Here is a 22,180-nt window from a genome sequence, read left to right on the forward strand (position 1 = left end):
GTTTGTCAGTTAGCAAAAATGGTTCTTTAGTAGCAACTTCAACTCCTGTCTTGATTTTAGCTTCATCGGAACCTAGTCCAGCCCTGTCTCTTGGTTCTCTAGCATTTAACCCAATAGTCATGAAATCATACAACAATTGGTTTTTCTTTGGATTTTTTCAGCTACTTTCATCTTGTCTAAATCAACTTGAGCTATGTCAGAGATTGATGTCTTGATGAATTTATCAGAACTTGTTGTTTCTGTTGTAGCTTGTAGTTCTTCACTCTGAACAAATTGAGCTCTGTCAGAGGTTGTCTTGGATTCTTCAGAAATCTTCCTTCTTTTCAGAGTTTGAATATCTTCATCTTCAACAAGAGTATCATCATGAACTTGAACCAGTTTGCACACAGGTTTTATGAGGATTTGAGGAATTTTCATCTCTTGTGGCTTTATTGGTTCATCAACTTTTCCCTTTCCTTTATCTTTGGGATCAATCTCAGTTTTTGATCTTGTCTTGGGCTTTGATGCCTCAGTATTTGACTTCTCCTTGATCACAATGCCTTTTTCCTTAGGCCTTGGAGGTTTCTTTGCAACAGAAGCTTTTGGCTTTAAATTTGTCTTTTCAGCTTTAAATTTAGTTTCTTCCTTTTTGAGATTTTCTAAATCCATTCCAGGATTATGTTTTAGAAATAATCTTCTAACAATCTCTTCATCAAGTGTCTGAATATTGGGATCCTTGTAGTAGATAGTAGTCTTCTTTACCTTGAGCTTCAGAGTTTGCAGAAACTTTTGAGAGTCTTGACTTCCACCCAGAAATTAGTTTCCTAGAAGAAACCTTGCTGCTTTGACCTTGACCTTGACCTCTACTCTTATCAGAGTTTCCCTGGTCATCACCTTTTTCATCCTTCTTCTTCAGTATCTGAGTGATTGAGCATTTGGACTTACTTACCTTCTCCCCCTTTTTGGCATCATCAGGTAGTAGGAGAGAGAGAAGAAGTTCAACTGAAGATTGGATTTCATCCAATTGAGCTTTTTGAGAGGCTTGATTCTGTAAGACCTCAGAAATTTGGGCATGTTGCTTCTCTTGAGCTTTTTCAATTGCTTCAACCTTCTCATGTATAGGTCTGATAAGTCTTGTCTTGTCTAACTTGAGAGTCATATCTAGCTTTTTAGCTGACTCAAGAAGTTTATCAACCTTAACATGAGTTTGAGAGTGTAGACCTTGAAGATTTTTGGTAGACAGAGCTGTGACTTTGAGTTGTGTCTTGAAATCAGAATTTGTGAACAACTCATCAGCTTTTCCAATATGGTCTGTCAGTACTTTGGAGCTTGGAATGAAATCAGTTTCATTCCACTTCTTGGTCCACTCCACACCTATGTGAGTAACTTCCCAAGGAATAGGTGCATCCTGTTCAACAAATTTTTGGATCAATGCCTCCTTTCCAAGAATAGGAGCTGGAGTATGTACTGAAACATTATCTTCAGAACTGGAAGAAGAATCATTATCCTCTGACAGTACAAGAGTATGTGAGGCAACTGGAGATTCTGGAACAACTTCATCTAAATTCTGATCATCAGAATTTATCTTCAGAATAGGAGTTGTTGGTATCTCAGCCTGTAGAATAGGAGAATTAACTGTAGATGGCTGAGCTGCTGTGGTTGGAGCTTCAAAAAATAAAATAGTAGGGAATAATCAGCCTTTGAAGGTCAATTTCAGGACTTAATTCTAAATCTCCAATTGTTGTTTTTCTGACTGGAGAGACAGTAGTAGTGATCACTATATCATTAGCAGTGTCTTTGGCTTGAGCTGGAGGTCGCAAAGATTGAATTACAATTGGCTTTGAGATCAGAGATTCCTGATCCCCTTCCTCAGCTTCAGTAGTATCATCAGATGGAGGCTTAGCCATGTGCCTTCATGCCCTCATTTTCTTTAATCTCCTTGATTGTGAAGGAGTTGCTTGATCTTCATCAGAACTTACAGTTTTCCTCTTCAAATTACCTGAACCCCGTAGCTTCATCTAAATTCTAATGGGTTGACCCTTCAGCTTCTTTAGGCACAAGTTCTGATGCATGAACCTGTGCTTCTTCATCATCTGACTCATCCCTTAGAATCATCTTCCTTCTCTTTGGTGGAGGTTGAGGAACAAACTTTGCCCTCTTAGGCCTGGAAGATGAAGGTCTGATGGTAGGTGTTGATGGTTGTTGTTGTGAGGATTGAGCTGGTTGGAAGTATGTTCTGATGGTAGGTTGAGTTAGTTGAGGTTGAGAGGTGGTTGGTTGTGTAGTGGTTGGAGGTGCTGATGAAGGTTGGGTTGGTTGTACATCAGGATATTTAGCAGTGTATGTGGCTGGGTCAGAGTTTACTAAAAACTGTTTGACTGATTGTGGAATTTGGAGGGGTCTTAGAACAATTTTCTTATTATCAGTAGATAATAAGTCAGTAAATGCTCTCTTAGCAAGTTTAAATGGTAAAATCAACTCACTTACTAGTTGGGGTGCATCAGAGTTACAAAAGCTGTAAATAAGTTGACATAATCTAGCAAAATATACAATATCTTTATCTTATGTCATCATATCCCCTATGAATCCTTGTACAATAGTAGCATAATCAAAATGAGATTGAGTAATCAGAGCATACCCAATTTGTTAACTTAGGATAGGAATTGCATCAAAGTTTGAAAATTTGTTTGCAAAAGTTCTGGTGATGCAGTCAAAGAAGAAACTCCATTCCCTCCTGATGTAGAGTGTCTTCAACTGCCCAAGCTTTGAAAAATTCTTCTCATAGCCCAGATTGGCCATTAGTTGTTGAAGATATCGCTCCTCAACTGTTGAATAAGTGCAATTTTCTGGCAATTGTAGTGCTTGGCGAACTGTAGCCATAGTCACCATATGTTCATCCTCCCATGTTGTGAAAATAATACTAGGGGACCCATTTGCTCCACTATCATCATACACACCACTCCTCCAAAACTCCAGCACTTGAGTTCCTGATAGAGATTGAGGTTGGGACAGTGCATACCCAATCTCGCTGTTAGCAAGGAAGTCCTGAATGAAATGAAGATCTGATGGGGCTTCATCCTTGCGGGGTATAACTAAGTAGTTGTTAGGAACAAACATAGCTCCATTGAAAACAATGTCTTTTGGTGCCATTTCTGTAAGAAATAAGTGAGAGAATAGAATGTACACAAGGTGTTTGTTAAAGGTCCTGTAAGAAAATAGCTTCAGAGAATATTAGTGAGAGATAGAGAATAAGAGAGATTAGAGAAAGAAAAGTAGGTAAAAGATTATAAAATCTTTTAACTCCCATATATATAATCTATTTTTGACAACTGTTATGATTGAAGCAGAACAAACTTTAGACACCTGGAAGCATATCATTAGTCAAAACATTATTAGTGGGAACGAGTAATAAGTAGTAATAAATGTGCACATGCAGTGTTTCAAGGAAAACACGCTTCCCACTTACTAAATGATTATGGCTATTTTTATCTCACCTAATTATATTCTGATAAAATATGACCGGTACAGTATTTACCAAAAATAAGTCAAGTAAATAAATAATGCCACGTAAGCATCAGAGTTTGCATCAGGATTTAATATCAGAACTTGACTATTATCAGATTTTAACGTTAATCAGAACATGGCTTCTGTACTCAAAAAGTGAATGTTTGTATCTATGATTCTTCATACAAATACTGACTTGTTTCTTCAGAGTTTAATCATCAGAACTTCCATCAAAACTTGTCCTCATAATTTATGCATACGACACTTAACTGTTTGTCTAAAATAACTTAATCACCACAGTAATTTTCATCATTCAGATGGAGTGATGGTGTGTGCATTAGCAAAATATCAGATAAAGATTAAAGTCTGATAAACTTCAGTACATCTTAGAAAGAAGGCATAACTAAGAAAAGTGCTTAAAATCTGTCACTAATAAGGAAGTCTACTATACAATAAATTTATGCAAGAATTCACCTCAACTGTTTGTGCTCATTTTATGCATCTCTTGAAATTCCTTTTTATAGTGGCTTCTCAGTGTCAGTGAGTCACAACTGCTATCAGAATTTATGCTATTATCAAAGTATTTCTCCAGTAATTAGAGAATGTGAAAAGTCACCAAGAAAAATTTATTTGCTTTTTTAATGCATATTACTTAATACCAGCAATGCACTTGGGTCTTCCCTTCCACATATTTACTCTAGATCTTAAAGGAGTACCTGACTTCAATTTTCTTTTCTTTTCTTTAGATAAGTGAGGCTTATCAAGCATGTGGTTCATCCTTAAGATTTACTGACATCATAATTTGACAGATAAGAAGCAAGAATCTAGTTTCTGACCTAGTAATAAGATACACAAAGTAAATTTGACTAAGCTCAACATCAGAATTTGCTTGTGTTAATGAATTTCCACATAAACAACTAATTCAAATATGGGATTTCTAGTATGTTAAAGACTACTAGGTCAACATCTAGCACAGTTATCCTCATTGGATTGAATAGTTACAGAACATTCAAAACACTATCAGAGTATATAGATCCATATCAGATAACAATCAGTATTTAATATATTACAATTTAAGCACAAATTACATGAAGATAAGACAATCTGTAAACACTGATCATAAAGTCTGATGCATGAGAACAAAAACTAAGCAGATTTAAAGAAAGAACCTGAAACCATTCCAAGTTCATTTACCAGTCTTGTAAAAGTAGCTTCACATAGTGGTTTTGTGAAGATATCTGCTAGTTGTTGATCTGTTGTAACAAAATGCAATTCTATTGTACCTTCCATCACATGTTCCCTTATGAAATGGTACCTAATGCTGATGTGCTTTGTCATTGAGTGTTGAACTGGATTACCTGTCATAGCAATTGCACTTTGATTATCATAATAAATAGGTATTTTAGAAAATTCTAACCCATAGTCCAGAAACTGATTCTTCATCCAAAGAATCTGTGCACAACAACTTCCTGCAGCAATATATCCTGCTTCTGCAGTTGATGTGGAAATTGATTTCTGTTTCTTGCTAAACCAAGAAACCAATCTACCTCCAAGAAATTGGCAACTTCCACTAGTGCTTTTCCAGTCTATTTTTCATCCTGCAAAATCTGCATTTGAGTAACCTATTAGTTTAAAATCTGATTCTCTAGGATACCACAATCCTAGATCAGCTGTACCGTTGAGGTACTTGAAAATTCTTTTCACAGCTATTAGATGAGGTTCTCTTGGATCAGCCTGAAAGCTTGAATAAAGACATGTATCATACATGATATCAGGTGTACTTGCAGTTAAATAGAGTAAAGAGCCAATCATACCTCTGTAGTTAGTAATATCTACTAATGAACCAATATCTTTATCTAACTTGGTTACAGTGGTCATGGGAGTGGATGCAGTTGAACTGTCTTGCATTCAAAATTTATTGAGTAAATTTCTGGTGTACTTGGATTGATTTATGAAACTACCTTCTTCATTTTTCTTGACTTGAAGTCCTAGAAAATAATTAAGTTCTCCCATCATACTCATTTGATATCTTGACTGTATTAGCTTTGCAAACCTTTCACAGAGTTTGGCATTTGTAGAACCAAATATGATATCATCAACATATATCTGTACCAAAAGTAAGTATTTTCCATGGTTGAGATAGAACAGTGTTTTATAAATTGTACCTCTGTTAAATCCACTTTCCAGAAGGAATTGAGCTAAAGTCTCATACCATGCTCTTGGAGCTTGCTTAAGGCCATAAAGTGTTTTGTCAAGTCTATAGACATGATTAGGAAATTTTGGATCTACAAATCCTGGAGGTTGTTCAACAGATACCTCTTCTTCCAATTCTCCATTGAGAAAAGCACTTTTCGCATCCATTTGAAAGACTTTGAACTTTTTGTGAGCAACATAAGCCAAAAAGATTCTTATGGCTTCCAATCTAGCAACTGGTGCAAATGTTTCATCATAATCAATAGCCTCCTGTTGAGAGTAGCCTTTAAGAAACAGCCTTCCTTTGTTTCTTGTAATTATGCCATCACTGTTAGTTTTGTTTCTAAACACCCATTTTGTGCCAACAATTGATCTGTTCTTTGGTCTTGGCACTAGGGTCTAGACTTTATTTCTTTCAAATTCATTTAACTCTTCCTGCATTGCTTGCACCCAATCCGAATCTTGAAGAGCTTCTTCCACTTTCTTTGGTTCAGTCTGAGATAGAAAAGAATGATAGAAACATTCATTTGATGTTGTTGTTCTAAAACTAACACCTGCTTCAGGATCTCCAATTATTAAGTCAGGTGTATGTGCCTTAGTCCACTTCCTTGCAGATGGAAGTTGTTCTCTAGAACTAGATCCTCCTCCATGATCCATGTTGTCTCCATCAGCATTTTCTGATGCTCCCCCTGTAGTTATGCTCCCCTAGACTTCAGAATTTGAGTTGGAACCTTCAGGATTTGAAGAATCAGAGTTTTAAGAATTATCAGAATTTGGCTCATCAGAACTTGATGAATCAGAACTTGAAGAGCCAGTGACAAGTTCTGATGCTTCTTGAGTGTCTTGAGTGGAGGTAGGATCTTCAGCTTGCTCCCCCTGGACAGGTGCATTTTCCCTTGGAGTAGTTACCACAGTTTCAATGACATCAGAACTTAACCCGTCAGAACTTACAGGATCAGGATTTAAGTCATCAGAATTTACAGAATTAGAATTTAAATCTTCATTTTCAAATCTCAGCTGATCATGATCATTGAAATCTTCAAGTCTAGTAATCTTCTTATCATCAAAAGATACATTGATAGATTCCATGACAATCCTTGTTCTTAAATTGTAGACTCTGAAGGCTTTTGTGGAAAGTGGATATCCAACAAAAATTCCTTCATCAACTTTTAAATCAAATTTTGGCAGCTGTTCAGGATGAGTCTTAAGAACAAAACACTTGTAACCAAATACATGAAAGTATTTCAAATTTGGCTTATTTCTCTTCACCGTCTCATATGGTGTTTTTCCATGTTTGTTTATGAGTGTAGCATTCTATGTAAAACAAGCAGTCTGCACAGTTTCAGCCCAAAAGTAGGTTGGTAGCTTTGCTTCATCAAACATAGTTCGTGCACCTTCAATGAGAGTCCTGTTCTTTTTTTCTACAACTCCATTTTGCTATGGAGTTCCAGGTGTAGAAAATTCCTGCTTAATTCCATACTTTTTGCAGAACTCTTCCATTATTGAATTCTTAAACTCAGTGCCATTATCACTTCTTATAATTTTGACAGAATCTTTGGCCAATTTATCCAGCTGTTTGACATGATCAGTTAGAGTAGATGCAGCCCATTCTTCTTGTGCAAGAAATACACCCAAGTGTACCTTGTGAACTCATCCACTATGACCATAGCATATTTCTTCTTTGCAATTGACATGACATTGACTGGACCAAATAGATCAACATGTAGTAGGTGAAAAGGCTCAAGAATTGAAGATTCAGTTTTGCTCTTGAATGAAAATTTTCTTTGTTTTGCCTTTTGACATGAATCACAAAGGCCATCAGGAGCAAATACTGATTTTGGCAGTCCTCTCACAAGATCTTTCTTTACTAGCTCATTTTTGTTGTTGAAATTTAAATGAGAGAGTCTTTTGTGCCAATTCCAGCATTCTTCAATTGATGTTCTACTCAACAGACAGATTGCAGAACCATCAAAACTTGTTGAAAGTATGGCTTCATAAATGTTACCATGTCTGTAACCTTTCAGAACCACTTTTCCTGTAGAATTGCTTACAACTTCACAGTGTTCTTCAAAGAAATCCACATGATACCCTCTGTCACATATTTGACTCACACTTAGCAGATTGTGTTTAAGTCCTGAGACAAGAGCTACTGATTCAATGATGACATTCCCAAGATTGATATTGCCATATCCCAGAGTTATTCCCATGTTGCCATCTCCATAAGAAACTCATGGGCCAGCTTTCTCCACAAAGTCTGATAGCAGGGCTTTATTTCCAGTCATATTTCCTGAACATCCACTGTCCAGCACTAGGATATATTTCTTGTTGCCCTGCAATCACAAAGACCACTATTGGTTAGTTTTAAGGATCCAGACTTGCTTGGATCCTTTGGCCGTTTTAAGTTTGTTAGCATTTACAGCGGATTTAATTTCAAAGTTTATGCTAACATGCTGTTTATCAGAATTTATATCAGACTTTGCATCAGACTTTACACTAGAAGAAATTAAACTAGCTTTCTTCAAAGAAGGTTTTATTTGATAATAATCATAGTACAAACTATGATATTCCTTACAAGTATATATAGAATGCCATAAACTACCACAATTGAAACAAGGATTTTTTGGCTTAAACCTAACATACTGACTCTTAACTCCTGATCTAGGAGGTAAAGAGTTTATATCTTTATTTTTCCTGCAAAAAGAAGCAAGATGGTTAGAGTTTCCACAGTTATAACATTTCTTTCTAGGAGCATTAGGAACAGGCATATAATTATTGCTTTTATTCACACCATCCTTTCCATTCCTATTTTTCCTAGCTTCCTTTACCTTGTTCATATTTCTAATCTCTTTCAGCTTATGCTTAAGCTGCTTCTTTGTCATTAAGCCTGTATTTACTTCAGCTGGTTTATCCTGTTTGTCAGAAGTTGACTTTTCTTCAACTTCTGTCCTAAACTCTTACATCTTTTCAGAATCAGACTTTACAGTTTTTGCTATAAACTTAACAGGATTTACCTTTGGCTTAGCAGTCTGTTTAACAACAATTGGCTCAATTTCCACAGTTCCTTTCTCACTTTTATCATCTCCATAACCTAAGCCCTATTTCCAGTTTTCACAACTTAGTAAATTCTGAGTTGTTCTGCCAGAGTTAGTCCAAGTTCTGATAATCTCTTTTTCCTTTTCTAAGTCAGCCTTTAGAGATTCATTCAATTTTAACACTTCATCTCTAACATACAAAGCATCATCTCTTTCTTTCTTAGTTTGATGAAGAAAATCTAACTCCTTTTTTAAATAGTCATTCCTATTTTTAAAAGCAAGATTTTTCTGATATTAATCTTTCACATGTTAAAGTCTGATCTCTATAACTAATGAACATGGTTTTAAGATATAATCTCAACTCAGTAATATCATCAGTATGAAAAGCATAAGTTGTTTGAGGTACCTTCAGTTCAGCAGTTTCAGTATTGCTATCAGCATTTGCCATCAAGGCATAGTTCACCTCAAAGTTCAGAATCTGAAGTATCTATCCGGCTTTTATTCTTTGTGATAAGTGCCTTGCCTTTATCACTTTTTCCTTTCTTGCAGTCAGGAGATATGTGGCCTCTTTCACCACAATTGTAGCATTTGACATTTTAGTTGTCTCCTCTGTTAGACTTTCCTCCTTTGCCTTCAGACTTTCTGAATCCTTTCTTATCCGAACTTCCACCTTTCCTGAAAAACTTCTTTCCCTTTCTGAATTTCCTGTAGGCTATCTTTGTGATACCCTTTACCATAAGAGCATATAGTTGCATCATCTCTACATCAACATCAACTTCGGATAAACTTTCAGTTTCTAAATCATCATCATCAAAATTTGATAACTCTAAATCAGACTTTATGATGAGAGCCTTTCCTTTGCCCCTCTTTGAGGCAACCACTTTAGAAGATTCCTTCTCATTTTTAAGAGCAACTATCCTTGACTTTCTTTCATGCCTCTTGCTCCTTTGATCCATCTCAAGTTCATAAGTCTAGAGCATACCATAAATTTCATCAAGAGTAGTTTCAGTAAGGTCATAGTTGTCTCTTATGGTAGTAGACTTTAAATCCCAATTTTCAAAAAGAGCTAAAAGGAATTTTAGATTTGAATCTTCAAGATCATATTCCTTGTCCACCAGTGATAGATCATTCAAGAGTTTGACAAACCTGTCATATAAGTCAGTTAATGACTCATCAGCTTTTGAGTCAAAGTGCTCATACTCTTGAGTGAGTATAGTCCTCCTATTTTTTTTTATTACATCAGTTCCCTGGCATCTTGTCTCCAACACATCCCATATCTCCTTTATAGTCTTGCATCCAATTATCCTGTTTGACATGACATTATCAATGGCGCTATGCAGCAAATGCCTTACCCTTGTGTCATTGGCAATAGATGAGATGTCTTCAGCTGTGTAATCACCTTTCTCCTTTGGTATGGACTTTGCTGGTTGATCTGCAACTGCAACAGAGAGCTTGGTAGGCTTATATGGTCCTTCATTAATCCTATCAAGGTATTCTGGATCTGTAGCTTCCAGAAATATAGCCATCTTCACTTTCCATATGGGATACTCAGAAGGTCTCAGTATGGAACCCTAATAGTCTCATATCGACTGTGGGTTTGAGTGTTTTGAGTTTCTTGAGTTTTGGTGAGCTTAGTTGGGGTTTGTGTTTCTTCAGACATGATTGTTTGGATCTTTACGGTATGTATGTTAACAGAAAAGCTCTGATACCAATTGTTAGGTCACACAACACTGTAGAAGGGGGTTGAATACAGTGTTAATACAATCAAATCGATTTCAACACAAGTATGTAACAAAGATCAAGTATATTTAATAAACTCTGTTACAATATGAACTGTTGTTCTCTCTCAGTGATGAACAAATATCACTAAGAGCTGCTAGGTTACAATGTATAATCTTCTCGATAATGATAACACATATAGTGTAAACCCTAAGTCTGTGTTTATATAGTACACAGTTACAAGATATATTCTAATTGATATTGAATATAATTCTGTCTCTTAAAATATATCAATTAGATATCTTCTACAAGTCTTCCAGTCTTCTAACTCTTTTAATGCATATCTTCTTTTGTTTTAGTCTCGATCTTCTCCTGTAAATCAGCCGCATTCCTTATCTGAAAGTCTTCCTGCACTTAAGTTCTGATATGAATCTTCTGACACCTTAAGTTCTGATATTAAGCTCTGACTTCAGTAAGTTCTGATTTCAGTAAGTCCTGATATGTCTTGTTGTTAAGTTCTGAAAACTAAACACAAATCATATTAGACATGACATCTCAAATATATCTAACATCGAGTATTCTACGTTCCCCGCGTTCGGCATGAATAGGGGATTCTGAAGTTCTTGAGGGGGAGCACTACGGGGTCTATTCTGTATGCGTTCGTGAGGATAAAGCTCTGTATGGCAGTTGGTGTGTATTGGCTCGCACATGAGTAGTTGCAGATTTTGAGTGCTCCGATCGATAGCACTACTTTGGCTACGATGCGGGAATGAGATGGAGGCAAGCCCGATCTGAAGGGGCTTGGGTATTCTTTTGACCACCTACCTGGTGGGAGGCCAGCTACTGGTCAGGCGAGCAGGACTGCATGGAGATCTCAGTTAGGAGATGAAGGAGGACCATTGTAGCAGCAGTAGGAGGCAGCCGGAGCAGAGATGGGAACTGGTTTGAGTTCGACGCAGTATAGGCGTCTTGCGAGGAGGATAGATGCGATGCACGACATCCATAGTTGTTTTGCACACGATCTCACCCAAGCACTTGGGACTGCATTTAGAGCCACCGTAGTTGTCATTCAGTGGCCAGTATTTGGTGAGGACTCTGTGTATCCGCCTCCTGACACGCCTGACACTCCACCCCTTGAGGGTGAGGATTCTGATTCAGAGTAGGTATGCCTGATTCCTTACTGATTACCTTCACTGAGGACAATGAATATTTTAAGTTTGGGGGTAGTAGTTGAAGGAATATGTTAGTGTGAGTCTCATATAGTTGCATGTTCATGATAGTTTAGTTAATATAGTTGCATGTTTTGCCATGTAGTTTTTTTATTTTGGTAATTTTATGATATTTTGTTCATGTAGTTTCATGCATTTACATTATAACATGATCCCTTAGATAATTTTTCCGATTGACTTGCGATATTGCTGCTAGTGTAGTGATGTCGTGTTTAGAGATGTGAAGTCTTATTAAATTGATTTGCATGCTAGAGACACTTGTATTTCACTAAGTTTTATAGGTTTCTAGAGTGCTAGATCATGATCATGGTTTGTTGATTTGTCAAGGTTTAATCGTTTGTTTATATATAGAATTTAGGGTATTCTCTTAATAATAAAGGACATGGATATTTAAAAATTGGAGAAATTGGATTTTATTCCTAGTTGTATGGCTAGGTGTCAAATGGCTAGTAGTCGGCTCATATTTTTATGAGTAGTCTAGGATTGGATGAGATGGAGCGAAACACACTCATTCAGAAATTGTGAAAAGAAAAAAAAAAGAAAAAAAAGAAAAAAAAGAAAAAAAAAGAAAAAAAAGAAAAAAAAGAAAAAAAAAGAAAAAAAAAAGAATAAGTGTTATGTATAATTGATCACGAGTGGGCTCTTTAGTACTCGAGTTATTAAGTTTTTAGGGGACTTTGGGCCTAGTGACCTAAGGCTTTTATGGTCTGGGATCCGCTAACCTAACGCTCGCTACATGGGGGCTATTGTATAAGTCTTTTATGGGCCTCACTCATTGCACGATCAAATAAGCATACTTTTGTTGTTTTGTTGTGAATAAAAGCATGAATCCGTATAAAACTCCAATATAAGAATTGAAGTGTTATAAGTTATTTTGAGTCTAACTTTTTATTTTATTTATAACCTTGCGATTGCCTTGATGAGTAGTGAGTCATGATTATTGATCTAGTTGCGATAGTATATCTGTAAGCATCTTCACACATGCACGTCTCTAGTTTATAAGTTGATTTGTATGATTTGATTGATCTTCATGCGAGTAACTGCATTTGTTCATATGTTGCTTATTGATTGGTTGAGTTATTCTGTTGGGATCGTTACATTCATATAGTTGCATTCATATATTTTTGTTTCTGGTTATTTGAGTCTGTTTATGCTTGAGGACATGCATCGATTCAAGTTTGGAGGTATATTGAGTGGCATTTATGACACTTATTTATGCTCTAATAAGCTTTGAATTGATGCATTTGTACTCAAGTTGTTACGTGTTTTAATGTGTTTTCTAGTATTTTTGCATTTCAGGCATTATTCATGTAATTAGGTGAATTAGCATTGTTTTGGTGCTAATTTGGTGTCCAAGTGGTGTTGGAATAAAAGATCGTGGAAAGTCGGCTCCAAGCAGGAAGATTTAAGAAAAAATCTGAGTTTTTCCCAGAAGGACGGCGCGCCGTGATAGCGTGCGGCCGCGTTGGGGTTCCAGAAATACAGCGCGCCCGTGCTGTGATAGCGCGCCCGCGCTGTGATAGCGCGCGGTTGCGCTGATGCCACATTCAAGAATCCTGTTTCTAATACAATTCTAAAAGGGAAGGCTTCCAGATTGTTGAGAGCTGCTTTATATATTCATATTAGGTCATTTTAATAAAGAGACTTACCAGAGCTCAAGGAGAAGAAGACAAGAGAGCTTTAGCACAATTCAACAAAGACGTAGACGATCTAGTTTATTCTTGTGAATCTTTGTTTTGAGTTGTAATTTGGATGCTTGTTTCTTGTTTTGCTGAACCTATACTCTTGTTCGTACTTAGTTTAATTATTCATATAAATACTACGTTTTATATATCATGATTTCATCAGAACCCACGTTGATGATGAGTCCGATTATGGGCTAATTGTTATCGTGGGGTTCTAGCGGATTTATTTATGGATTTCTTTAGTTAAATTATTTTGATACCTTAGTATGTGGTGATTATATGATATCCAAGTAATGGTTGTGCGTATTCGTCTTATGAGCGTCTCGAACTTATAAGATAGTGTGTTAATTCTTAATGAAGTGAAAGTGAATTTTAGGATTTAGAACTTGCCATGCTAGCATAGGTTCATGTATTTGTCATGCATGATTCGTAGGTAATTTTAACCATCTTACTTGACCTATGTAATCAAGATAGATAACTTGTGCTTAAACCGTTATGTTGTCAAATTCTATAGACATATAGTGTCTTAATATAATTGGCGCCTATTCAGCTTCTATCTCTTTTGTGGATGTCTGGTAGAATTGTACTCGTGCAACGAAATTTGGCATTTATCAGTTTCGTGTTATCTGATTAGTATCATCACCATTGTATGCTAAGGTTAAGAATAATAAGGCTATTGAATGAAGTATTTAATGAAGTTAGAATATCATGTTTGTCATATATATTAGTTTAGTCAATCTTATTCTTGTAGTTATAATTATTAACTAATTCTTAGTTATAAATAATCTCAATTTGTTATCGTCTTAGCATTGGATAATAACCATACATTGTTGCTTAGGTGCATAAATTAAACAGTTAACCAATACAGTCTCTGTGGGAACGAACTAGAAAAGATTCTATACTACCTGGAACTCGTATACTTGCGTGTATTATTAGCGCGTGTTTAGCAACTAACACAAAGCCTCATTTTTGCTTTTCTGCACAGATTAATACAACTTAAATTAATAAAATTAACTAATATACAACAAGGTTACAAATATGTTGGCTTGGCTATTAGCGTTGGATATAGAATTACAGATACGGCAGCCTTGGACAATAGTAGAAGAAAAGAAGGGGTGATACTGAAAATTAATGATAAGGAGGTATTATTGCCACCAACCCAGGAAATCAAAATTTCTCAATATTTGGAACTCCCATATATTACCGCATAGTTGTAATTTCTCTCACCAAAAGAAATTACTTATTTTTATGATACGATACTCTCTTCGCTTTTGATTTTAAAAAATATTCCCAAATTTCATTTTAGTTCTATTTCCAACTTTATAGAAAAACAACTTTTTTGTTTTAGATTTTAAAATTCAACTAGTCATTCGACCGATACTTTCAACTAATTTTTTAAACCGGATTCGTATTTTATTTTTTTTAAAAAAAATCTCAAAGATTTAAAAGTATGGATGTGAAGATTATATATGTTAGTGATATTTCAAAAAATTTAGAAAAAACGTATAATTTTATTTGAGATTTTAAAAGTTAACGCATCATTTTCTTGAAACTTATACTAGTGTTTCATCTATGTTGATATTTCAAAAATTATAAAAATATTTGTCGACTATAAAATTGCATGAATATGAAAAATATATATATTTTAAAGATATTTCCAATTCCTTTAAAAAAGTAAATTTATTTGATTTGGGATTTTAAAAGTCAACAAGTTATTTGATCGGTACTTCTAACTATTACTTCATCTTGGATTGGTGATTTGAATTTAAAAACAAAGTCTTGTCGATCTAATCGTACGAATGTCAGAAATTATTTATTTAAGTGATATTTTAAACTATTTTGAAAATAATGATTTATTTAATTTGTGTTTTTTTGCGGTCAATGAGCATTTGACTAGTATTTTATAACTAGTGTTTCATCCCAGAATGGTATTTCGATATTTTCAAAACCATTTCTCGTCCATATAACTGTTTGGATGTGAAGATTTAAATTATTTAGTAATATTTTTAAATTTTAGAAAAAAACTTAATTTGCTTGGTTTGATATTTTAACTATAAATGATTCATTTGACTAGTACTTGTATCTAGTGTTTCCTCCCAGATTGGAGTTTTAATTCTTTTTCAAAACAGATCTCGACGATCCAACTGTATAGATGTAGAAATATTTATATTTTTGGTAATATTTCCAATTTTCTAAAAAATAAATTAATTTTGTTTTAGATTTTAACAGGAAACGAGTTCATTGACCGGTACTTCTAACTAGCGTTTCATCCTGTATTTGTGTTCTGAATTTTTATAAAACAAATATCGGCAATCCAACCGTATGGGTGTGATGACTTATATTTTTAATGATATTTCCAAATTTTTAGAAAATAATAAATTTATTTGGTTTGTGATTTTGCACGGTCAACAAGCATGTGACCGGTATTTTCAAACTCGTGTTTAATCCCCGAATGGTATTTTACTTTTTTTTCAAAACTATTTCTCGATGATATAACTCTTTGAATGTCAATATCTATATATTTTAGTGATATTTTTAAAATTTTAGAAAAATATTAATTTATTTGGTTTGAGATTTTAATAGTCAACGAGTCATTTGACCATATCTAGTGTTTCATCGTGGATTGATGTTTTATTTTTTGAAAATGGATCTCGACCATCCAACCATATCGATGTGAAAATCTTTATATTTTGGTAATATTTTTAATTTTTAGGAAAAAATAAATTAATTTGGTTTGAGATTTTAATAGTCAACGAATTAATTGACTTGTAATTTTAACTAGTGGTTCATCATGTATCTGTGTTTTGAAATTTTTATAGAAATAAACTCGGCGATCCAACCGAATGGATGTGAGGACTTGTTTATTTTAGTAATATTTTCAAATTTTTAGAAAAAAAATAAATTTATTGGATTTGAGATTTTAATAGTCAACGAGTCATTTTTCTGGAATTTATACTAGTGTTTTATCATAGATTGATGTTTTGATTTTATTTATAAAATATATTTCTTGACGATCTAACCGTACGGATACAAAGATCTATATTTTTTTATTTTAAACTAATGTATTCATTGAATATTACATATATCAAATCTATAAATTAACTTTTTATAACAAGTTCCTAAACTCCTTGAAAACAAAGTTTTCTATATTTGAAAAAAGTTGCTTTGTTATCATTTTCAAAAATTATTGTACCCTTAAAGTCTTACAATATGACAAATATATTTTTTACAATATGAATTATCATTTTCAATAATTGTTGTACCTTTTTCTCCTTACAATATGACAAATGTATTTTTTAACCCCTTGTTTGTGACAAAGGTGAAAAAACAGAAGATCAAGATCACAAATCGGGCATGGATAATTTGTAGTTTTGTCAATGATGTAGGGAAAAAAGAGGAACTGTCACTTAACCACACCTAAATTTGATTTCCACTTCGGTCTACATGAAATGGGGTAGTGACATGTATTGTAATTTGACCCGGCTTAAAAGTAGGACATATATGGTATAATCTCCCCATAAAAGCTATATACCTCCCCACATAAAGCCCTTCCGCCCAAATATTAATTATATATATATATGTTTCTACATACTTTTTATAGACAGAAATTTTATGAAGATCACATTTTTATAGAAGACCTTGGAGACCAGGTTCTGCAATCAAATATGAAATATATTATTTTGTGAAGTATGTTCTACAAATATCACTAATTCATTAAAATTATTGAAAATCATTTAAGTTTAATAAGTATAATCTGTATGTTCTGCAATTTGAACAAATGTTCCGGAAACTTAACATTTTTCGTAGAATAATACATTTTGTAATGTTTACATACAATACATGTATGATTTTTAAGATTTTGAATAAAATAATGATATTTGTAGAATATTATTTCGAAAAATAATATGTTTTGCAATGTTTTTATGCAAGATTATTAGTGGTCTCCGTCGTCTCCAACAAAAACATGTCTTCGTTGAACTTGCCAGTTTATAATCTGATCTAAACAAAAACAACAATATTAATTAGAAACTTAAAGCCACTTTATTTTTGAAGGAAAATAATTCAGGTAGCAAAGCTTCCTTTTTACCTCAAAATATAAAATTAAGAATCTACTCAACCATAATCAAAATGTATTCAGAAGAAAGGGTAAAATTAAACTTCAACTGGAGAGCAAAAATGTAGCCAGTCAAGAACTAGAAATTGTTCAAAAAGTAAAAGGTATATGGAAGAGACACATCCATGAAACATGTATGTCTAACCATTCCAAAGACAGGATACATGTATGTTCCTTGTACACGAAGAACCCAACCATAGTAGCAGCACCACCGCAACATATGCTATCTTCAAAATCAAATATCTGCAGAAATATTCACAGACCAGTTCTTTTTCATGAGGTGGTCAGCAGTTTAATATGGTCGACTCAAAATGGCTGCCTATACACGGCTTAATTACAGCATATATGTGTTTAGAAATCTCTTTAGAAATTACATCATGTCCCAAATTCGCAAGCACGGTTAATGAACTTCATATGAAGCTCTGGTGAGACTTCAGCACAGGATGAAGAGTAACAATAATAGTAGTGTTTCAAATGATTTCAATGTAGATGTATTATCAAATAATTGGTGCTGCAATAATATAATCTTATTGAAATTTAGGATATGATTGTGATGTCATATAAGGGGCTTTTCTTAAATGAAAAGAGGACTTGCAGCTGATTAAACCAGCATATATATATATATATGACTGATATTGGCATGAAATGCACATTAAGAGATATAGGAAAGAGCCGAAATGTCAACTTACTACTCAATGTTGTCCTAATGGAGAAAAGCGCCACTACCTCTTGCATTTATAAACGTATACGTAGGACCAGAAACTATAGTAAAAAATATGTGAAGGAGTTACCAACTTGACCGTTGCTGAAACTAAGTCTTAAATACACAAAGTGAACTGTGAATACATCATCCATACAAGGACTTGAAATGAAAAGAAAACTTTACCTTCACAACCCTCAACAACTGGATCTTCTGATAGATGATGCGGTGCATCTAGGTCAATAAATCTGCATAAATATTGTGTTATAATGGTCATTATCACCCAACTAAACCAAAATACGGGCTATGTCCCACCCTGAAAGTAGGTTGTAGGGTCATTGATATCACCCCTTTTGATTAAGCTGAAAAGAAAATTTTCATCCAAAATGTATTTTCTGGGGAAAAAACATCAAGCAACTGTAATAGAGCTTGTTCAAAATCTTGGAATGTAAGAAAATATATTTATCAACTTACTTGAAACATCCAAGCCCTGCAGCAAGGTGACCAGTGAAGCCTATGGCAATTCTAGTCTCAACCATACCACCAATCATCAGATGCAAGCCTGATGCACGTGCTAACTCAATGATTTGAAGGGCACCTAGTACCCCTAGTTTGGCGAGCTTGATGTTAATGACATCTGCTAGATTACCTTCAACTATCTTTTCTACATCAGCTAAAGATTGACAACTTTCATCAGCGACAACAGATACCCCATATTTTTCTTTAGCAATCCGAGTTACATGACCAAGACCTTCCCAGTCATCTTTGTGAACTGGCTGCTCAAACAGAACTGGACTCAACTTCATCACTGGAATAAAGTAACAATTAATATAAATTGACTTGTTAGAAAAGTAGACAATGTTAAGGAGTTACCAACTTGACCGTTGCTGAAACTAAGTCTTAAATACACAAAGTGAACTGTGAATACATCATCCATACAAGGACTTGAAATGAAAAGAAAACTTTACCTTCACAACCCTCAACAACTGGATCTTCTGATAGATGATGCGGTTCATCTAGGTCAATAAATCTGCATAAATATTGTGTTATAATGGTCATTATCACCCAACTAAACCAAAATACGAGCTATGTCCCACACTGAAAGTAGGTTGTAGGGTCATTGGTATCACCCCTTTTAATTAAGCTGAAAAGAAAATTTTCATCCAAAATGTATTTTCTGGGGAAAAAACATCAAGCAACTGTAATAGAGCTTGTTCAAAATCTTGGAATGTAAGAAAATATATTTATCAACTTACTTGAAACATCCAAGCCCTGCAGCAAGGTGACCAGCGAAGCCTATGGCAATTCTAGTCTCAACCATACCACCAATCATCAGATGCAAGCCTGATGCACGTGCTAACTCAATGATTTGAAGGGCACCTAGTACCCCTAGTTTGGCGAGCTTGATGTTAATGACATCTACTAGATTACCTTCAACTATCTTTTCTACATCAGCTAAAGATTGACAACTTTCATCAGCGACAACAGATACCCCATATTTTTCTTTAGCAATCCGAATTACATGACCAAGACCTTCCCAGTCATCTTTGTGAACTGGCTGCTCAAACAGAACTGGACTCAACTTCATCACTGGAATAAAGTAACAATTAATATAAATTGACTTGTTAGAAAAGTAGACAATGTTAAGATCTTGTAGCAACGGATTTGATTATTCCTGATGAAATTCGAAAACTCACCATGTAACATCTCAAGAACCTGAATAGCTTCAGCAGAGGTGTAACCTTCATTAGCATCTAAGATAAACAAGCAATCCGGGTGGGCCGCGCGAATTGCTTGAAGCACTTCAATGTCTCCGTTCAAATTCTTACCCACCTTAAGCTTCAAGGTTTTGAATCCTTTTTTGTTATGCTGAGAAGCCAATTGAGCAGCTTCCAAAGAAGAAACAAATGGAATCTACGTACACATGATATCGTTTTACATCAAATTTAAAATTAAATAAATAAAGCATACTTTAAGGTAATAGAATGATCCACAAAAAAATAAGTGTTTCTTGAAAATAGCATCTAAATGTATGTTTTAATTAAAAAGTTGAATCACACTGGAACCCAGAAAGCAAATTCTAAAGACTCCTAAAAAAATTATGATGAATTAGGAGATAAAATTAACAAAAATAAAGGGAAACTGAACTGTCATATCCGTGGTTACTGTATTTGAAACTCCACCGAACACTTTCCACAAAGGCATGCCAATGATGTAAGAAACTGCATCGATCAACGCCATCTCCACTCTTGCTCTAACCTTCAATAATACAATGGAAACTATAAATCAGGAATCGCAAGAACTGGAGATTTACCTTTATCAAATATCAACAAAAGAGAAAGATTTCAGCAAGTAAAATAATAATTGTCAGCAACTTGAACTCGAAAACTGTATGCAACTTATAGAAGCATAGGCATGCCCGGGTAAGATCCTACCTATCTCTCCCAACAGTAAACCCAAAGTCATAGCAGGAGTATTCCTCAGAAACTCGCATATATCCGCAACCTTTGCCATAGCAAGTGGCTGATTTTCGGCAGTTATGGGTTGGAGAATAGGAGCCTCACCCCACCCGACACTTCCATCAACCAGCTCAATCCTGATTGCCACGTTACCAACTTTTTCGATCCTTAATGTTGCACCACTAATAGGGGAAACCAATGGAACATTCAATGCTTTTCTCCCCGCCCTTTTCACGTTAACCATGAATGTCTCTACCAAATTCTTGAACCCAACATTTGTGCTCGTCACAGTGGTCGCCATTGTTTTTTCCAATTTTTTTATCACCTCCTATATGATATGATGCATACCAATTTATGATCTATATATAAAATATATTGCAATATTTCCTTAAAAAAATACTAGTAAGATCTTATATAATATTTTTTCAGTAAAAGAGATATCATGTATTTAGAATACTTTTTCTAATGCATATCTTTATTAGAGAATTTATTATGATGGAATTTCATAAATGAATAATCTAATCAAATATATAATTTTATTTTCTATTCGAATAAATAAGACCAATATCTTTTTACCACTGGTGCATGAATAATTTCAAAAAATGAATCCAATTTTTAGGATATTTATTATTTAAAACAATATTATCTCCAAAAATGGAAACAATTTTCCTATCAAAAAATATTCGTTAGTAGATAAATTATAATTGCTAGATATTTTATATGATTTTAATCTTATATTTATGATATTTTGTCATTAATAAGATATTATTAGTTACAGTTTATTTTTATTTTTTCAATAAAGAATAAAGAATAAATAATTTATGTAGTTACTTAAATAAGAAGGAAATTTATTGGGCATATGGATATCAGAGATGCACAAAAACCCGGTGGGCCAGACATTGATCAGGTCCCCATAATTTTCGGTTAAAATCCAGGTCAGTATTTGATTTTGACCACGCCTAACCGGGATTTCAAAAAATATCTAAACCTTCTTAGGCCCTCGAGGCGGGCCGTATGGGGTTTTTGCGAGTCCGAACCGGGTAGAATCGTGTATTTTTTGCGCCCAAACTGGAAACACCCAACTAATTTTGGACTTAACTTTTTTTAGTTATTATTACTATTCTATATTATACTATTATAAGTAAAATATAGGATACTTGTTTGATATGGTTGGTTGGTTGGCACTTTCCAAAAATTTATCAACATGTTTAAAAAAAATTGAGATAAAAATATTCAATATTAAATCTTAATAAATACATACATTCAACACTACTATACTAGAGTCCTAGTTCACTTTCACAATCCTTCACCTCCCAACGTATCCTATATTATGTACATTAATTTATTAATTCCATCGATCGCTTCCTAACTGCATTATATCACTTTTATCTATCGTGTATACACGAATAAATTATATATATATATATAGGTAAGTGCTCAAATGCAAATCAATGTAATAACAGCCACATGTGAAATCTCTTTCTCTCTCCTCCATGTGCACTATGTATTCATGTATATATTTTCCCCTTCGTTTTTAATTTGACTTTTCCCGTTAGTTGGTTAACT

General features: G+C 34.4%; 1 pseudogene; it reads right to left on the reverse strand.

The window, feature by feature from the left end:
- Positions 1-18,143: 18,143 nt before the first annotated feature.
- On the reverse strand, positions 18,144-20,915 carry LOC141718532 (L-Ala-D/L-amino acid epimerase-like; annotated as a pseudogene).
- Positions 20,916-22,180: the final 1,265 nt, after the last annotated feature.

Source organism: Apium graveolens, chromosome 4 (genome assembly GCF_009905375.1).
Source record: "Apium graveolens cultivar Ventura chromosome 4, ASM990537v1, whole genome shotgun sequence".
Classification (NCBI taxonomy): Eukaryota; Viridiplantae; Streptophyta; class Magnoliopsida; order Apiales; family Apiaceae; genus Apium; species Apium graveolens.